The sequence below is a fragment of the Scyliorhinus torazame genome, chromosome 7 (assembly GCF_047496885.1).
Source record: "Scyliorhinus torazame isolate Kashiwa2021f chromosome 7, sScyTor2.1, whole genome shotgun sequence".
In the NCBI taxonomy this organism is placed as follows: Eukaryota; Metazoa; Chordata; class Chondrichthyes; order Carcharhiniformes; family Scyliorhinidae; genus Scyliorhinus; species Scyliorhinus torazame.
Window position 1 is genome coordinate 227,258,261 of NC_092713.1, and position 19,437 is coordinate 227,277,697.

Here is a 19,437-nt window from a genome sequence, read left to right on the forward strand (position 1 = left end):
TTCATAATGGTCTCTAACATTTTTCCAATAACAGAGGTTAAGCTAATTGGCCTATAATTACTTGTTTTTCCTCTCCCTCTTTTGAATAAAGGTGTTACATTGGCAGTTTTCCAATACTTTGGGACTTTTCCAGACTTTAAGGATTTCTGGAAGATTACCACCAGTGCATCTACCATCTATGTAGCTACTTCTTTTAATATTCTGGGATGCAACCCGTCAGGTCCAGGGAATTCATCTGCGTTTAACCCCATTAATTTCCCTAGTACTTTTTCCCCAATGATTGTTATTGTATTTATTTTATGCCACTCCCCCGCCCTCCGCCCCTTGATTGTTTACAATTTTTGGAATGTTGTTAGTGTCTTCCCCCATGAAGACTGACAAAAAATATTTGCTTAACTGCTCTGCCATTTGCTAGTTTTCCATTATTAATTTCCCAGTCTTATTCATGAAGGGGCCTATGTTCACTTTGGCCTCTCTCTTCCTTCCTATATATTGGGGCGGCACGGTAACATGGTGGTTAGCACCATTGCTTCACAGCACCAGGGTCCCAGGTCTGATTCCCGGCTTGGGTCACTCTGTGCGGAGTCTGCACGTTCTCCCTATGTCTACGGGTTTCCTCCGGGTGCTCCGGTTTCCTCTCACAAGTCTCGAAAGGCGTGCTGTTAGGAGAATTGGACATTCTGAATTCTCCCTCTGTGTACCTGAACAGGCGCCTGAATATGGCGACTATGGGCTTTTCACAAGCCAAACAGCTTAAACCAAAGATGACTTTGACAACATATTATGAAATGTGTGGAGTCTGCGCATTCTCCCCATGTCTGCGGCTGCTCTTATTTCCACCCACAAGTCCCAAAAGATGTGGGGCGGTATTCTCCCACCCCCCCATGCCGGGTGGGAGAATCGCTGGGGCGCCGCGTGAGTCGGGCCACGCAGCCCCGACACCTGCACGCGATTCTCCCCGCCCCCCCGAAACCAGCGCTGCGAGAATCACGCCGGGCCGCTCGGAGAATCGCCGCAAACGGTGAGCGGCGATTCTCCGGCCCGGATGGGCCGAGCAGCCGGCGAAAAAAATGACAGTCCCGCCGGCACCGTTCACCCCTGGTCGCTGCCGGGGGGAACACTGCGGGTACGGGGGGGTGCGGCCTGTGGGGGCGGGGGCTCCTTCACCGGGGGGGCCTCCGATGGGGTCTGGCCCGCGATCGGGGCCCACCGATCGGCGGGCCGGCCTCTCCCCCCCCCCCAGGCCTACTTCCTTGCGTGGCCGTCCCCTGAACACCGACCCCATGTTGGGTCGGGGCCGCCGCGCGTAAGAGGTCCCCCGCGCATGTGCAAGATGGCGCAGCCCAACTGCGCATGCGCAGGATTGAGCTGCCCCAACTGCGCATGGGCGGGTTGGCGCGGCACCCATTTGGTACTTTCATACTTTGAAATTTCATACTTTGGGTGTGCCTAACCAAGGACCTAGGATCCAAAGAGATTTAGGAATAGGGACAGGATATTCAAACCATCTTGTGGAAGGTAGCCAGTGACAAAAGGCTCCATGAATGACCCTTTGTGTCAAAGGAGGTGGTAAGCAGATGAAATTGGGATGGCAAGGGATTATCCCATTCTCCGATTCGGGAGCTATGTCCCCACGGCGACGTGGGAAGAGAAAATGGGACAAAATGGCCACCGGTTCCCTGTTTTGTTGGGAGCTAGCATGCCAGCAGCATAGAGCATCTGGCTCTAGCTGCCGATATGCCCCGGAGAACTGCCGTGCCTGCGCCATGCTACATGGTGTAGGTCGCTTGCCGACCCATGAAATAGTGCCCCCCCTTTGGCCAGCTCACGCCTCCCAGATCACCCCCCCCTACAGTGCCCCCAGCCCCTGATAATGTCCCCCCCCCCACCCCCCGGCCCGGGGATCGCTACCACGCCGAGTTCCTGACTGATGAGACCACATGCGACCCACGCTGCTAGGAACTCGGCCGGTGAGGGCGGAGCATCGGGGGGCGGGCCTCAGGCAATGTCCTGAGGCCGTCGATATGTGGCGTGGCGTACTCCTAGAGTACACCGCTTTGGAGGGAGCGGAGCATGGCAAAAGCAGTGCTGCCCCCGACTTGCTCGGAAACTCGGATTCTCCAGCCGAACGCTTACTTCGGCATCGGCGACCGGAGAATCCAGCTCATGATCTTGCTCCATGAGTTTTACAAGAAGTCAGTGTGGGAATTGGTGCTTTGGGAGTACCTTATTGAATAAAAATAAACGTTAGAAAAAGTGAGAGAGGTTAGAGTCTCCAGACTCAGTCCAAAGGGGTATGATGTACAATTCTGGGGACCAAGGGATGGATAAAGACGACGGACATAGATTGAGGAGACATGACTTTGAGTTTGGAAAGCTAAATTACATTTGAAAACTTTTGTTCTGTTTTTTCCAATTGGTAGAGATTACACTATTTTCCCTTTAAATACATTACACATCTAACTTGCTGATTGAGAATATTTATAGAGCGGATATTATAAATTCTAATTTTTAAAAAAATTGACAGATACATCTAACCCAAATTAAATAATCTGGCGCCAAGCCAAATGTATTTTTGCCCTTTGCTTTTATAATATATGAAGCCCGAGTCACCGACAACAAGTCTAGCAGCTCAACCCTTGCAAGTTTGTTTCATCAAAAGCGAGTGACAATTGGGTACCTAATTGCCTTTTGTGGAAAAGGTTAACTCATTCAGACTTAGCTGTTGCCCTTTGAATTAAAGTGTTTGTGATTAGTTACACTTAACTTCCATACCAATTGTAGGTCTGATAATTTGATTCCTCTATTAAAACTACCATGTCTGGTTATAATTGCTCTTGAGATTTAATTGATTAAATAAATTGAGTGGATGGAAATGGCAATTCATATAAAAGGGGGACAATGAACACATTTTTAATTTTTGACAAATGAAGGGTAATAGGGTCCAGTGAATCGCCCGAGACAGCCAAAATGGCGATTCACCGGTACCCCCGCGATTCTCAGTGCCAGATGGGCTGAGCGGCCTGCCCAAAACGGCGGGTTCCCCCCGGCGCCATCCACACCTGGGATCAGCACGGGAACGCTGAGGGGGCAGCCTGCGGGGGGGGGGGGGGGGATCCTGCACCGGGGGCCTCAAATGGGGTCTGGCCCGCGATCGGTGCCACCGATCATCGGGCCGTCCTCTCTGAAGGAGGACCTCCTTTCTTCCGCAGCCCCACAAGATCCGTCGGACATCTTCTTGCGGGGCAGACTCGGGGAGAACGGCAACCACGCATGCGCGGGTGACGCCAATTATGCGGCGCCGGCCGCGTCATGTATGCGGCGCCGCCTTTACGCGGCGCCATGGCCTGGCGCGCGTAAATGACGCGGCGCCTCTCCTAGCCCATTTTTGGGCCCTGAATCGGTCGGGATAGCTGCCATTTCGCGCCGTCGTGAACCTCGACGGCGTTCACGACGGCGCGAACACTCTGTCTCCATTTCAGAGAATCTCGCCCAGGGATCGGTTTCTAAATATGTAATTAAACAAATTTGTTAATAACTGTAACCAAATATGTCATTTAATAAGCTTTAAATAGTGTAATGAAAGTATGTCTCTCTGACTTACTCTGAGAAATAGGGGGCTGGATTCCCCGTCGGCGGGATTCTCTGTTTTGCTTGCGCCCGGGGGTTTCCTGGTGGCATGGGACTGCTCCACAATGGGAAACTCCATTGACTGGCCGGCATAATGGAGAATCCATCTTGTGGGTCGGGGCAGAAATGTGGCGTGACGGGGCAGAGAATCCAGCCCAGGGTTGCCCAAATAGTAATCTCATTTGTTTACATCAATGGAATCAATGGGAGGAATGTGGTACTGGGGACAGGATGACAGAGGGGAAAAGAAATAGACCGAAAACAGGAATGACCAAATAAGGTGCTGGCTGGAATCGATATTGGCTGTCTGCCAGAGCAGTCAAGTTAACACAAAAACTCATTATCGCTATATGAAACTTTGTGATTACCCACTTACAGTAGTTATCACGTTTACACAAAAGGGCAAAGACCATGCGATGAAAATGTAACTTTGAGACAGGGGTCATCAACTTTGCAGCAGAACGAACGATAAACAAAAAGGCCATCTGACTTCATAATGGGCTAATAGCTAGTGAGATAAGAGTGTTTCAGAGGACAATGGATATTGATTGAATCACCCTGGCTGAATGGGAACATCCTGTTTATTTCTATCAATGGGTTTAAGTCTTGATGGGACAATAGAACTTAGGCTTGGTGCATGTATGTATCTATGACTCAGTGCAAGCAGAGCCTGGATAAAAAAAGGAACATTGGAACACATCGTCGGCGACAACCTGGGATCCCCCAGGAACAACCATCGCAGAAGAGGGGCCATGAGCTCGGAACACAGAGAAGATGTCCACACTGAGTGATTGTAGCCTGGCCAGCCTCCCTCACTACGTGTGGGTATTACCTACGGCTCAGCTGTGAGTCTGAGTCATATTCTGTGTGAGCGATTTTGAAGATTATAATACCAAACGTTACAGTAGACAGCGTGAATTTTCTTGTACTGTCCAAGCCGGGCGAGAAGGGTTTTCTCAGTCAACAAGCGCATGCCACAGTACCAAAAAAACTCTCATCAAAGTCACAAATGAAATACTATGTCATTGTGACAAAAGTAAAATTTCTCGACATGGCTTAAGCATCCTTCTGAAACACCTCTCCACTATTGTCTAGGCGGATGAGACTTCTGTTAGCTGGTTGCATTATTATCTAATTACGGCCAGAGAATGACGGCTTTTCTTCCTGCTCCTAAACTGGTACCTCTGGTGTCCTCCAGTAATCAATGTACCTTTGGCCTCCACCTATTTCTTATGTACATTCTGTAACAGGAGCTGGATGTATTTTTCACATGAGCAGTTCACAGAGGCAGCTGCACTACATGTAGACATTTGAGCAAAATTTATAAAACTGCGGGAGTTATTGGAAGAGATAGGTTACCTTTTTGGTCAGGTCCAGATACCATTTTTGGAAAGGTTATGTGCCCTTTGAATTGTTAAAAGTCAATACAGATGTGTGTAATAATGGGCTCAATAGAAATTATAAATTGTCAAGTAATTTAAATCCAAAACCTACTTAAACCTTTGAAAGAAAAAAAGTGCTTGCAATTTCACTAGCTGTCTGTAGGCATAGAATCATAGAATTTACAGTGCAGAAGGATGCCATTCGGCTCATCGAGTCTGCACCGGGTTCGGAAAGAGCACCACACTTATCCCCACATTCGAATATTCAGGGAATTTTCTACGAAAACGTGTTTGTGGAATTGTAAATCTACCCAAATATAATCCCGGTTCAGGAGCAAATAAATGGCCCCAAATTTCTCCTGATGTGGTTCACTGTCCTACTTTGTTTTATAATGCTTCTCTGGATAATTCATTACATTAAAGGTGCTACACAAATATGTTGTTGTTCGGCTATTTAAAAAAAAATGAATAAAAATGGTACTGCTGAATGTGTAGCATTACTTTGATTGTAGGGCACAATTCAGCGACCGCGCTGCACCCGGCATGGATTGGGACGCACTGGGTGAAAAGCCGGAAATGCCCAAATCAAGATTTGCACCAGGCACGAGCCATTTTGTGATACACCCGGCCCGATTCCGATGGTGAGTTCCTGATCACGCCGAGAAATGGCAAGAATATCATTAACCCTCATTTCATTCATTTCAATCTCATTATCGAGATTAAAGACGAATGCTGTGACCTCCCATGAATTGCCCGACTCCTCAGGGGGGGTTTGGCTTGGTCGGGGGGCTGAAGTTTTCCATGTCAGGGGCCGCCCCTGGGTTGGGGTGGGGGTGAGGGGCTTTGCGTCTGTGAGGCCTTCAAGCCATCTTTAAATAGGTGGACACCGATAACGGGGGCAACCACAGCTGCAGCCTGTCTGTTCAACCAGACACTTCCAGTCCTGCTGCGGTAGGATCCTGAAATTCAATTTCACTCCCTTTGACTGTGAGCAGCCTCTAGCTTCACAGCTATATACTGGTTGCATTTCACACTCCTCAACTCTCAAGTGCCTCCTCGAGGGCACACGTGCCATGCCTCAGAGGATGATTAGTGCATTGCATGTCCAGCAAACCATGCAGCCTGAGCAGTATGCCTGAGCTCTAGGAATATCAGTACCATTGAAGCAGCTGCCAACAATCAAACACCAAAGAGCAGGGCTACATCACTGTGGATCTTCTCGTGACCAAGGGTAAGTGTGTGGATGAGTGAAGGGCAGCTGAGCACGTCCTCCCTAATCTTCCCGACAGAGGTCCAGAGTCTTGGGTGTAGGGGCTCCTAATGTAAAAGGTTTGCCAGCACAAGGGGTTCGCTGGATGGCACTCTGAGAGAATGCAGGATCAGTATCGGTGTGAGAGGCTTGGGGGAGTTGGGGGTCCCGGGTTGGAAGCACTAACTGATTGTCAGTCTCTCTCCACCAATTCCTTACAGATATAATAATGTCTGCTGGTGTAGATACCCCTGAGGCTGCCCTCGCATTGCATGTGGCAGCTGAGGTGGACAGATGCCAGAGATGGCAGCAAGGCCAATGTAGGTTGGACGTGGCACCCCATGTGCAGGGGGCCACTGCACACCCTGAAGAACTAGCCATATATGAGGCTCTAGAAGAGAATCAGAAGGGGAGGCTAGCGATGGCCCAAGGTGTACAGGCCTCGTTGATGATTCAATGAGCTGATGGACACCATGGGCGGGATTCTCTGCAATCGGCGCGATGTCCGCGGACCGGCGCCAAAAACGGCGCGAATCAGTCCGGCATTGCGCTGCCACAAAGGTGCAGCTTGAGGGGCCGAGCCCTAACCTTGAGGGGCTAGGCCCACGCCGGAATGATTTCCGCCCCGCCAGCTGGCGGAAAAGGCCTTTGGTGCCCCGCCAGCTGGCGCGAAACTGACTTTGCCGTGTGGCGCATGCGCGGGAGCGTCAGCGGCTGCTCACGGCATCCCCGCACATGTGCGGTGGAGGGGGTCTCTTCCGCCTCCGCCATAGTGGAGGCCATGGCGAAGGCGGAAAAATAGAGTGCCCCCACGGCACAGGCCCGCCCGCGGATCGGTGGGCCCCGATCGCGGGCCAGGCCACTGTGGGGGCACCCCCCGGGGCCAGATCGCCCCGCGCCCCCCCAAGGACCCCGGAGCCCGCCCACGCCGCCTTGTCCTGCCGGTAAGAGAGGTGGTTTGATTCTCGCCGGCGGGACAGGCATTCCAGCAGCGGGACTTCGACCCATCACGGGCCCAAGAATCGCCGGGGGGGGGGGGGCCCGCCAACCGGCGCAGCGCGATTCCCACCCCCGCTGAATATCTGGTGCCGGAGAATTCGGCAACCGGCGGGGGCGGGATTCACGCCAGCCCCCGGCGATTCTCCGACCCGGCGGGGGGTCGGAGAATCCCGCCCTATTTTCCACAGAAGGCTGCACCTCAACAGAGAGACAATGCGGCAATTGTGCCACGTCCTCACGGACTTGAACCCTATGGAGGAGGGGGATACCAGCTCATGATGGCCGTGAAGATAACTGCAGCCCTGAACCTTTATTCCACCAGGTTATTCCTGGGCTCAAGTGGGGACCTGTGTGGCATATCACAATCTACAGCCCGCAGGTGCAGCCAGGAGGTTACAGATGCTCTGAATGCCTCGGCATCCAACTATATCAACTTCCAGTTGGACCAGGCCCACCAAGGTGCCTGGGCTGCAGGCTTCGCTGCCAATGCCGGGATGCCGCAGGTCCAGGGTGCCATCGATGGAGCGCATGTCACCCTGCGAGCTCTGTGGCATCAGGGAGTGGGAAGGGGTTCCACTCCCTGAATATTCAGATCCTGACCACCACCTCCGAATCATAAATGTGTGTGCCTGCTGAGGAGAAGGAGAAGGGGAAAAGGAGGGGCTGGAGGGTGAGCATGAAGAGGTGCTGGGGCACGCGGTGGTAAGGGTCCGACATGCGAGGAAGACTAGGAAGGCCATCATATTCTCCAGAATCTCTGAGGATGAGGCTGTGTCCGTCAGCTCATCCCACCCTCCCCACCCCATTTCCCTCCCTCCCCCCCATTATTTCCCCATCTACCTCCCATTCCCCACACCCCCCATCACACCGCTCCCTCCTTGACCACCCCGATCCCGCTCCAAGTGTCTGTGTAGCATCACTCCAGGCTGATGGGCCTGTGTCGGACTGTCAGCGGTCACCATATAAGGCAGGAGAGTGACATTGACTCGCTGTGAGGAGAGCTCTGGTGCTCCTTGGTGTCTGTGAAAGTCTGACTCCTGTCTTTTTGTTATCAGTGTGCTCACACCTCTCCTCTGAACGGGGTCTGCAGCAGGGGATTAAGATCCTGGACCACTGTGCCCCAGGGGGTGGGGTGGGGGGGGGGGGGGTGTAGGGTAGGCAGGTCCGCTGGGAAGATTAACGTGACAGAGGCTTCATATGTATGAGGTGTGACATGGTTTAATATTGAACATTTTGCAGTGACAGTTTTCCACTCAGTGCTGCTCACGATTCTTTATCTTTTATCTTCCGTGATCTAGTGCTACATCTAGGTGTGTCCTCAGGATGCACATCAGAGGTGAGGCAGCCTGCTGCTTTCCATACCTTGTGGCCTTTGATGCCCTTGGCAGATGTCCTCTGGAGGGCCTGCAGCCGGGGGGCCCCGTCTGACTTACTGGTGTCACTGGCGTCGGCGTACCAATCTGTTCTACCCGCTGCCCTTGAGATGTGCCGGTATCAAGAGGGTTGTTGGGTGGGGGGTCGGAAGAAATGGAGACCACCGTCATCTCCTTGGTGGTTGGCCCCGGGTTGGCCTCCAGTGTTTCCTCCTCCCATGTACCTGGAGGTCTCCATGGGATGGAGTGGCAGCTGGAATGAGCTCCAGAGGCCCCTGAGTCATCTGGCGCTGCCAATCCTGGAAGCTCTCCATTGTCTGCACCATGGTATCAATGCCCTCAGCGATGCTTGTCAGTGACTGGGCCATGCTCTGTCGTGCCTCGGCTAACGACACATCCCTCAGCAACTCGAACATGATGTCAAGGCCCTCAGCCACAGTCATCTCAGACTGAGCCATGCCTTGATTTTACCACTCAAGACGCAGGCGTCATGCTCCACATTTTCCACTGTGGTCGCCACCCAAGCAGTGTTGGCCTTGGGGCCACGGATTGTGGGTGCCATGGATTGTGGGCACCAGCTCCTGCACCTGAAGGCTTTGCGACTCCTCCAATAAGTCTTGCGGTTACTGACACCCCTTCCTGAATGTCATGGCTATCTCTACAACAGCTCTGCGAGAACCTTGTCCAAAGGCTCGGCATCTGGCTGGGATCCAGCTGTGCCCGGGGATCCAGCAGACCTCTGACTACTGTCTCCCTTGGACGTTTTTGCCTCCACCTGGTGTGCAACAGCAACTGTATAGTGGTCACCCGATTGTTCCCCAGAAGCCTGCCCACTAATATCGGCCACTGAGGAATGTCTCTGCTCTGGTGGAAGGTGCAGGTGAAAGCTGTGACTCCTCAATGGTGGTTTCCTCAGACCTCTCCTCTGAACTGTTCTCGTGGCTGGCAAGGGATGGGTATGACTCTGGATGGCCTGGCCTCATCAGATGGAGATCATGTGAGAGAATGGACATGTTTTCAGTGAGTGGGAAGGATCATTTTGTCTGACATGAATAACTTATTTGAGACATTGGGTGAAGGCACAACGCAGGCCCGCCTCGCTCTCGGTGACTACTCTTTCTCAGTCAACCCAGCGATTTCCAGGGCCTGTTCCTCATTGGGGGTGAAGACTTGAATCTCTGGTATTCCAGCCCCGATCTGCCCCTTTCCCATTTATTATGGGCTATCTTCTCTGCGGGGACAAAGGGAGGGTCTTGTGAGCCACACGCTTGATCAGTCGGGGATTTTTTTAAGCAGGTGGCATGTGTGAGAATTGCCCCTGGACATAAAGGGGTTGTGCTGGTGGGTACCACAGGGTTCTGAGGAATAAGCACGAAGATCAGATGTGGGCAAGGTGTGAGGTGTCAGCCAGTGGATTGGCAGGGGGCAGTTTAGGAATCTAAGGGGTGGAAGGTGGAGCTGATGCCAGGACAGAAGTGATAACCTACCCTTGCAGCTTGATGGAGGTTGTTTGTCTGCTTCCTACATTGGACTGACAGCCGCTGCCACTGCCTGCACATCGTAGCTGACTGTGCTGTTGGCCTTCTGACCCCCTGGGGGAAGCAAGGTGGCCCGCCTCTCATCCACAGCGTCAAGAAACCTGGCCAGGTTGGCATCCCCAAGCGAGGAGCAGGTCTGCATGCTGCCATGCTTGTGTGCTGACTGGGAGTGAGTGATGAGGGAGCGTTTAAAACATCTCCCCCTTGTTATGGGCGAGCTACTGAGGTGCGAGTTGGGCAAATCAGAAAACGAGACAGCCAGTAATGTCAAGAATCTCATAAGGGCTCATTTTTGACACTAAGTGCCGTTGAATCCGCGCCGCCATCTCGCCAAAGTGGTCCAGACGAAACACCCCGCCAAATGCATCCAAAACTAGATTTTGCATTTTAAAATTTGATTTGCGCTTATAATCTCCTGATAGTTATATGTGATTTGGAAATTATACTAAAATTGTTTCTACATATTGGTTGTAATCTTCTAACACCGGTTTTCTGTGTCTAAAGCACTGTTGTTTTTATGGTGAATAAAGTTTTCTGCAGCTTCTTGTGATTAGCTCAATAACTATTTTCCCCTCTTCCTAATGTTATCCTCCAGCTTAGGTTTTACTTTTATCTGGTCTGAAGAAAGTCTTTTCTGTTCATTAATTTACTGGCACGCCAGAAACTGCTGTAGAGCAAATTGATGCATTTTGTTTCATGAAATATTTATTACACTGCTGCACACAAGGTTCCAGCAGAATTTGAAGTATATTTACTAAATAATGCAATTGATAATCATGAAAAGATTCACATTTTTTCAATGAATTCTCTGTCTATAACAACAAAATTGACATAATATAAAAATAATTACGTGCATACTATAAAAGAAAAATGTGTAGAATATTGAATAAATTATTTACTGTACCAAATCAGTTGAGTGATGAGATACTCGAATGGTTGGAATGATATTTTATAAATTACTATTTCTGATGAAAGATATACATCTAAAACATTAAACTATATATATTTTATAAGATGCTGTTAGGCCTGCTATGTATTTGCATTCGTTGCTTTTTATTTCAGATTTCCACTGCATTCAGGACATATTTTAAAGAAATTTCTTGTTGCATTTCGCCTATTAAAAAATCTAAAATTATATTTTAATCAAAAACATCAAAAATAAAACTGAAATTTCAAAATTTACTGTTTTGAAGTTGTTCTTGGACACAAATCAGACACATGGAGACCATAGCTACCAGAACAGGAATGTCTTTCTCTCTCTCTCCATGCTGAGCCTTTGGTCATCCGAAGGTTGCTAATCATGGTGTTCATCACATCTATATTAATCTTTCCATGATATACGGTGGCACAGTGGTTCACACTGCTGACTCACAGCGCCGGGGACCCGGGTTCGATTCCGGCATTGGGTGGCTGTCTGTGTGGAGTTTGCACATTCTCCCTGAATCTGGGTGGGAAATGGGCCTAGGTAGAGCATTCTTTCGGGGGATCGGTGTAGACTCGATGGGCCAAATGGCCTCTTTCTGCATTGCATGGATTCTATGGAAAAGTAGAAGAGGCAGGTACCAAAAGCTGCTTCACCCACTAAAGGAATTAAATCTACACTGTCAGCTCACACTCTAACCAGTTGAGCTAACCGGTACTATTTAAAGAGAGTCAGCACACAATAACAAAACACACTTCCTTTGTTTCAGCACGGTTTTTAGATAGTGAAGTGCTGCATTTGCAGGGCAGGGTGGATTTTAGCCCTTCCCGCAAGAGAGAAATGAAGCGTCGTTCCTAAACCATCATCATCATAAAAAGACAGCTTTCTAAGTCCATTGAGGTGCTAGCTGGCGGCAGGAAAATGCATCATAAAGTCCAGGAAGCAGGGTTCCTATGGTGCCAATAAGAATCCAATGCCATTTTGAAGCAAAATTACACTAGTTTTGCCCAGTGCCCAAACTATAAGTAAAACTCACCAGGTTTGGGGTATTAGAGCCACAAAATTGAAATGAAAGGGAAACATACCTGTAGGCATATGGAACGGTTACCCATTTCCATCATTGTAATCACCCCAAACCCTACAACTCTCAAAGGTATCATTGCTCAATTAATTTTGGTCTCTTCAGCATAATCAATTGCAATTTTTCCATCACTGGTGGCCCTGCTTTCAGCTGCAAGAGCTTAAGTTCTGGATTTCCTACCCTAAACGTATTTGCCATTCTACCTCTCCTTCCTGCTTGAAGACAAGGAACACCTGCCCCTTTGCCCATCCGTCCCAATATTGCTTTATGTGGCTCGGTGTCAAATAGAGCTTGATAACACTCCAGTGAAGTACCTTGAGGCGTTTTATTATGTTAAAAGTGCTACATAAATATAAGTTACTGTGTGTTGTTGGTAATTGAATCATACAATCATTGCACTATTTGTGTTGATGGTAGGGTTTTGGATTCCAGATAATTACTTTTATATATTTTGCCTTTCTTGCCCTCAGCAAGTTAGATTTTCTTCTCATGGGTGCATTACTGCCAGTCTCATTGGGTGGAAGAATTTAGCTCAATTCCCTGGCTCAAAGGCAGCACGGTAGCACAAGTGGATAGCACTGTGGCTTCACAGCGCTAGGGTCCCAGGTTCAATTCCCCGCTGGGTCACTGTCTGTGCGGAGTTGCACATTCTCCCTGTGTCTGCGTGGGTTTCCTCCGGGCGCTCCATTTTCCTCCAACAGCCCAAAGACGTGCAGGTTAGGTGGATTGGCCATGAAAAATTGCCCTTAGTGACCAAAAAGGTTAAGACGGGTTATTGGATTACGGAGATAGGGTGGAAATGAGGGCTTAAGTGGGTCGGTGCAGATTCGATGGGCCGAATGGCCTCCTTCTGCGCTGGATGTTCTAATTTTGGGGCAGCACGGTAGCATTGTGGATAGCACAATTGCTTCACAGCTCCAGGGTCCCAGGTTCAATTCCGGCTTGGGTCACTGTCTGTGCGGAGTCTGCACATCCTCCCCGTGTGTGCGTGGGTTTCCTCCGGGTGCTCCGGTTTCCTCCCACAGTCCAAAGATGTGCAGGTTAGGTGGATTGGCCATGCTAAATTGCCCTTAGTGTTGGGTGGGGTTACTGGGTTATGGGGATAGGGTGGAGGTGTTGACCTTGGGTAGGGTGCTCTTTCCAAGAGCCAGTGCAGACTCGATGGGCCGAATGGCCTCCTTCTGCACTGTAAATTCTATGAAAAATCTATGAAAATAGTTAGAATAAGCGCAATATCATAGAACATAGAAAATACAGCACAGAACAGGCCCTTCGGCCCACGATGTTGTGCCGAACCTTTGTCCTAGATTAATCATAGATTATCATTGAATTTACAGTGCAGAAGGAGGCCATTCGGCCCTTTGAGTCTGCACCAGCTCTTGGAAAGAGCACCCTACCCAAACTAATATCCTTATCAACTAACCCCGGCAGCAGCTGTGCCTGTCATAAGATGATAAGTGTTGCCTGGCAGGAGGTCATAACCAACATATAGAATGCACATGCCAAGAGTTACTTTCTTGGATTCATGCGAGGGCCAGTGCAACTGAAGGTTGTGTCACTCGAGGAGATTGCCTCAGAAACCATTCATCCAGCATCTTTCAAAGTCGCTCAGGCTTAGTTTCTTTTTTTAATAAATAATTTTTATTAAATAAAATATCAAAAACAAAATGAGAAAAAAAAAGGAACCCAACAGGGTTAAGTACAAAACACAATCCAGAAAAGCAACCCCCATAACCGCCCCCCCCCACTGTACATAAATGATAAATTAACATTAACACCCCAACTTAACACAACAGGTATACACACACCCTCAGACCCTTCAGTGTAAATAACAAAAACAATAATAAAGTAAATCCCCCCCCCTCCCTGAGCTGCTGCTGCCATTGACCAATGTTTATCGTTCTGCCAGGAAGTCTAAGAACGGTTGCCACCGCCTAAAGAACCCTTGCACCGACCCTCTCAAGGCGAATTTCACCCTCTCCAATTTAATGAACACTGCCATATCGCTGATCCAGGATTCCACGCTTGGGGGCCTCGCATCTTTCCACTGAAGAAGAATCCTTCGCCGGGCTACCAGGGACGCAAAGGCCAGTATTCCGGCCTCTTTTGCCTCCTGCACTCCCGGCTCCTCTGCCACCCCAAATATTGCGAGCCCCCAGCCTGGTTTCACCCTGGATCCTACCACCCTCGACACCGTCCTCGCCACGCCCTTCCAAAATTCCTCCAGCGCTGGGCATGCCCAGAACATGTGGGTGTGATTTGCTGGGCTCACTGAGCACCTAACACCTGTCCTCACCCCCCAAAAACCGGCTCATCCGTGTCCCGGTCATGTGTGCCCTGTGCAGCACCTTAAACTGTATGAGGCTGAGCCTCGCGCACGATGAGGAAGAGTTGAACCTCCCCAGGGCATCTGCCCACGTCCCTTCCTCAATTTCCTCTCCCAACTCCTCCTCCGACTTACCTTTTACCTCCACTACCTCCACCACCACCTCCTGCATCACCTGGTAAGTTTCCGAGATCTTCTCCACTCCCACCCCCCCCCCCCCCCTGTAAGATTGAGGAAAGGGGGGGTAGGTCAGGTGTTTCACTCAGGGCTGGATGCCAAAAATCGAGGGGTGGCGATTTTGGTGGGAAAGAAGGTGTCATTCGAGGCATCGAGCATTGTGGCAGATAATTGCGGTAGGTACATAATGGTAAGTGGTAAGTTGCAGGGAGAGGGTGGTACTGGTCAATGTGTATGCCCCGAACTGGGAAAAAGCGGGTTTTATGCGGCGCATGTTGGGTCGGATCCCAGACTTGGAAGTCGGGGGCCTGATGGTGGGGGGAGCACCCTGTCCTGTACTGTGTATGGCAGTAGCCGCGGGAATTCCACCACCTGTCGTCTGGCAAATGCCCTTACCTGTAAGTGCCTGAAGGTGTTCCCCGGGGGGGAGCCCGTACTTCTCATCCAGCTCACCCAAGCTTGCGAACTTCCCGTCCAGAAACAGGTCCCCCAACTTTCGTATCCCTGCCCTGTGCCACCCTGAAAACCCTCCACCTGTTCTTCCTGGGGCGAACAGGTGGTTCTCCCGTAATGGGTCCACGCCGAGGCCCCAACTTCCCCCCTGTGCCCCCTCCACTGCCCCCACATTTTGAGGGCAGCCACCACCACCGGGCTCGTGGTATACCTCCTTGGAGGGAGCGTCAGCGGCGCCGTTGCCAGCGCCCCCAGACTCGTACCAACAACAAGACGCTGTCTCCAGCCTCTTCCATGCAGCCCCCTTCATCACGCACTTGCGCACCATCGTCGCATTGGCGGCTCAGTAGTACCCACAGAGGTTGGGCAGCGCCAGTCCCCCCTATCTCTACTCTGCGCCAGGAACACCCTTCTCACCCTCGGAGTCCCTCACGCACACACAAACCCCATTATATTCCTGTTAACCCACCTGAAAAAAGCCTTTGGGATAAACACGGGGAGGCACTGGACCAGGAACAAAAACCTTGGGAGCACCGTCATTTCGATTGACTGCACCCTACCCGCCAAGGACAGCGGCAACGCGTCCCACCTCATGAACTCCTCCTCCATTTGCTCCACCAGCCTTGTAAAGTTAAGCCTATGCAGGGCCCCCCAGCTCCTGGCCACCTGGACCCCCAAATACCTGAAGCTCCTCTCCGCCTTTTTTAGTGGGAGCTCGCCAATCCCCCTCTCCTGGTCCCCTAGCTGAACTACGAACACCTCGCTCTTCCCCGTGTTGAGCTTGTACCCCGAAAAGTCCCCAAATTCCCTAAGAATCCCCATTACCTCCGGCATTCCTCCCACTGGGTCCGCCACATACAGCAGCAGGTCGTCCGCATAAAGTGACGCCCTATGCTCCTCCCCACCCTTCACCAACCACCTCCAGTTCCTTGACTCCCTCAGTGCTATAGCCAGGGGCTCAATCGCCAGTGCGAAGAACAGGGGGGACAAGGGTCACCTGTCTCGTCCCTCGGTGCAACCGAACATACTTGGACCTCCTCCTGTTTGTGGCCACACTCGCCATCGGGACCTCATACAACAGCCTAACCCACCTGACAAACCTCTCCCCAAACCCGAAACTCTTCAGCACCTCCCACAGGTACCCCCACTCTACCCGATCGAAGGCTTTCTCAGCGCCATCGCCAACACTATCTCCCGTAATGGGTCCACGCCGAGGCCCCAACTTCCCCCCTGTGCCCCCTCCACTGCCCCCACATTTTGAGGGCAGCCACCAACTGTCATTCCATTCAACTGTCTCCCCTTCACAAACCCCGTCTGGTCTTCATGGATGATCTGCGGCACACAATCCTCAATCCTCGTGGCTAAGACCTTCGCCAGGACCTTGGCATCTACATTTAGCAAGGAAATCGGTCTGTAAGACCCACATTGCAGGGGGTCCTTGTCGTGCTTCAGGATCAAGGAGATCAGTGCCCGGGGCATCGTCGGGGGCTAAGCCCCCCCATCCTTTGCCTCATTAAAGGTCCTAACTAACAGCGGACCCAACAGGTTCATATATTTTTTATAGAATTTGACCGGGAAACCGTCCGGCCCCGGTGCCTTCCCCGCCTGCATGCTTCCTATCCCTTTGATCAGCTCCTCCAGCCCAATCGGGGCCCCAATCCCGCCACCAGTCCCTCTTCCACCTTTGGAAACCTCAATTGGTCCAGGAGGCGGCACATCCCTCCCTCCTCCCGTGGGGGCTCGGATCGGTACAATTCCTCGGAAAAGTCCCGGAAGATCCCATTGATGCCAACCCCACTCCGCACCACACTCCCTCCCCTGTGCTTAACTTCCCCGATCTCCCTAGCTGCGTCCGGCTTCCGAAGCTGATGTGCCAGCATCCGGCTTGCCTTTTCCCCATGCTCGTAAATTGCCCCTGGGCCTTCCTCCACTGCACCTCCGCCTTCCTGGTGGTCACCAGGTTGAATTCGGCCTGGAGGCTACGCCTCTTCCTCAACAATCCTTCCTCGGGCTCCTCCGTATACCTCCTGTCCACCCTCACCATCTCCCCCACCAGCCTCTCCCTCTCCCCCCCGCTCCCTCTGCTCCTTGTGGGCCCTTATGGAGATCAGCTCTCCCCTCACCACCGCCTTCAGTGCCTCCCATACCATCCCCACTCGGATCTCCCCGTTGTCGTTGGTCTCCAAGTACCTCTCGATACTTCCTCGGACCCACTTGCTCACCTCCTCGTCCGCCAGCAGCCCCACCTCCAAGCACCACAGCGGGCGCTGTTCCTTTTCCTCCCACATCTCCAAGTACACCCAATGCGGGGCGTGGTCCGAAATGGCTATTGCCGAATACTCGGTATCCTCTACTCTCGCTATCAGCGCCCTACTCAGAATGAAAAAGTCGATTCGGGAATAAGCCTTATGGACATGTGAGAAGAATGAAAATTTCCCAGCCCCCGGCCTTGCAAATCTCCAAGGGCCCACCCCTCCCATCTGGTCCATAAACCCCCTCAGCGCTCTAACCGCCACAGGCTTCCTACCCGTCCTACACCTGGAGCGATCCAGTGCCGGATCCAGCACAGTGTTAAAGTCTCCCCCCACCATCAGGCCCCCAACTTCCAAGTCTGGGATCCGACCCAACATGCGCCGCATAAAACCCGCTTTTTCCCAGTTCGGGGCATACACATTGACCAGTACCACCCTCTCCCTGCAACTTACCACTTACCATTATGTACCTACCGCAATTATCTGCCACAATGCTCGATGCCTCGAATGACACCTTCTTTCCCACCAAAATCGCCACCCCTCGATTTTTGGCATCCAGCCCTGAGTGAAACACCTGACCTACCCCCCCTTTCCTCAATCTTACCTGGTCTGCCACCTTCAGGTGTGTCTCCTGAAGCATAACCACATCCGCCTTGAGCCCCTTCAGGTGTGCGAACACGCGGGCCCGCTTAACCGGCCCTTTCCAGGTTATTAACCGGATCAGGGAGGCTACCAACCCCTCTCCCCCGCCGACTAGCCATGACTCCTCCTCGGCCAGCCACGCGCCCGCACCCCACACCTGGCCCGTTCCCCACAGCGCCATACCGCCGTCTCGACCCCCCCCCCCCCCCCCCACTCGCTCCAGCTCCTCCTTGACCATAGCAGCAGCAACTCGATTCCCCCCCACCCAACTCCCCATCCACGCCCCCCCCCCCCCACCCCGGGCTAGGACCCATCCTAGCTGATTTACTCCCCCCATTGCACTTCCGCAAGTCAGCTGACTCCTGCTGACCCCGGCCACTCCCGCCTCTCCTCCGACTCCTCCCATTGTGTGGCACACCCTCCTCTCCCATCCCCATCCATAGGCTCTCCCCCTCCCCCTTCCTTTCTCAGCGCGGGAAACAACCCTCGCTTCCCCGCCCTGGCCCCGCCCCCTCCAGTCTTCAGCACAGGAAAAAGCCCGCGCTTTCCACCTACCAGGCCCCGCCACCTCTGACGCAGCTCCTTTTACAGGCCCGGTCCCCTCACCACTGACTCGGACCTCCCCCTCCCCGCGGGGCCCCATCTCACCGCCATCCACCCCCCCTGTTCCGTTTACCTACCCCCCTCCAAGAGCCCCCCCGACCAACCTAAACAAAACAGTGCCCAACCCGCCGCAGCCACCCTCACCGACCCGAAAGAGAAAAACACAGAGAAAAAAAACCTCGGAGCAATACAAAGGCCCCCCGCTCGAAACAAAAATAAACATAACATATCAACCTCAGTCCCCAATCGCCCATCCGGACCCTCAATCTGTGTCCAACTTCTTGGCCTGAACAAAGGCCCACGCCTCCTCCGGAGACTCCAAATAATGGTGCCGGTCCTTGTAGGTGACCCACAGTCTCGCCGGCTGCAACATGCCAAACTTCGCCCCCTTCCTGTGTAGCACCGCTTTCGTTCGATTGTACCCGGCCCTCCTCTTCACCACCTCCGCACTCCAGTCCTGGTATACCCGAACCTCCGCGTTCTCCCACCTGCTGCTCCTCTCCTTCTTGGCCCACCTGAGCACACACTCCCGATCGACGAACCGATTGAACCACACCAGCACCGCCCGCGGAGGCTCGTTAGCCTTGGGCCTCCTCGCCAGCACTCTATGGGCCCCTTCCAGCTCCAGGGACCCCTGGAAGGACCCCGCTCCCAACAGCGAGTTCAACATGGCGACCACATAGGCCCCCACATCCGGCCCCTCCAGCCCCTCCGGGAGGTCCAGAATCCGCAGATCCTTCCGCCTCGACCGATTCTCCATCTCCTCGAACTGCTCCTGCCATTTCTTGTGGAGCGCCTCATGCGCCTCCA

The 19,437-nt window shown here is 52.3% G+C and overlaps 1 protein-coding gene across 6 annotated transcripts in view; it reads right to left on the minus strand.

Annotated features, from left to right (window-relative positions):
* ablim3 (actin binding LIM protein family, member 3) overlaps window positions 1-19,437 on the minus strand; it is a 514,512-nt gene that overhangs the window by 207,893 nt on the left and 287,182 nt on the right. The window lies entirely within an intron of this gene.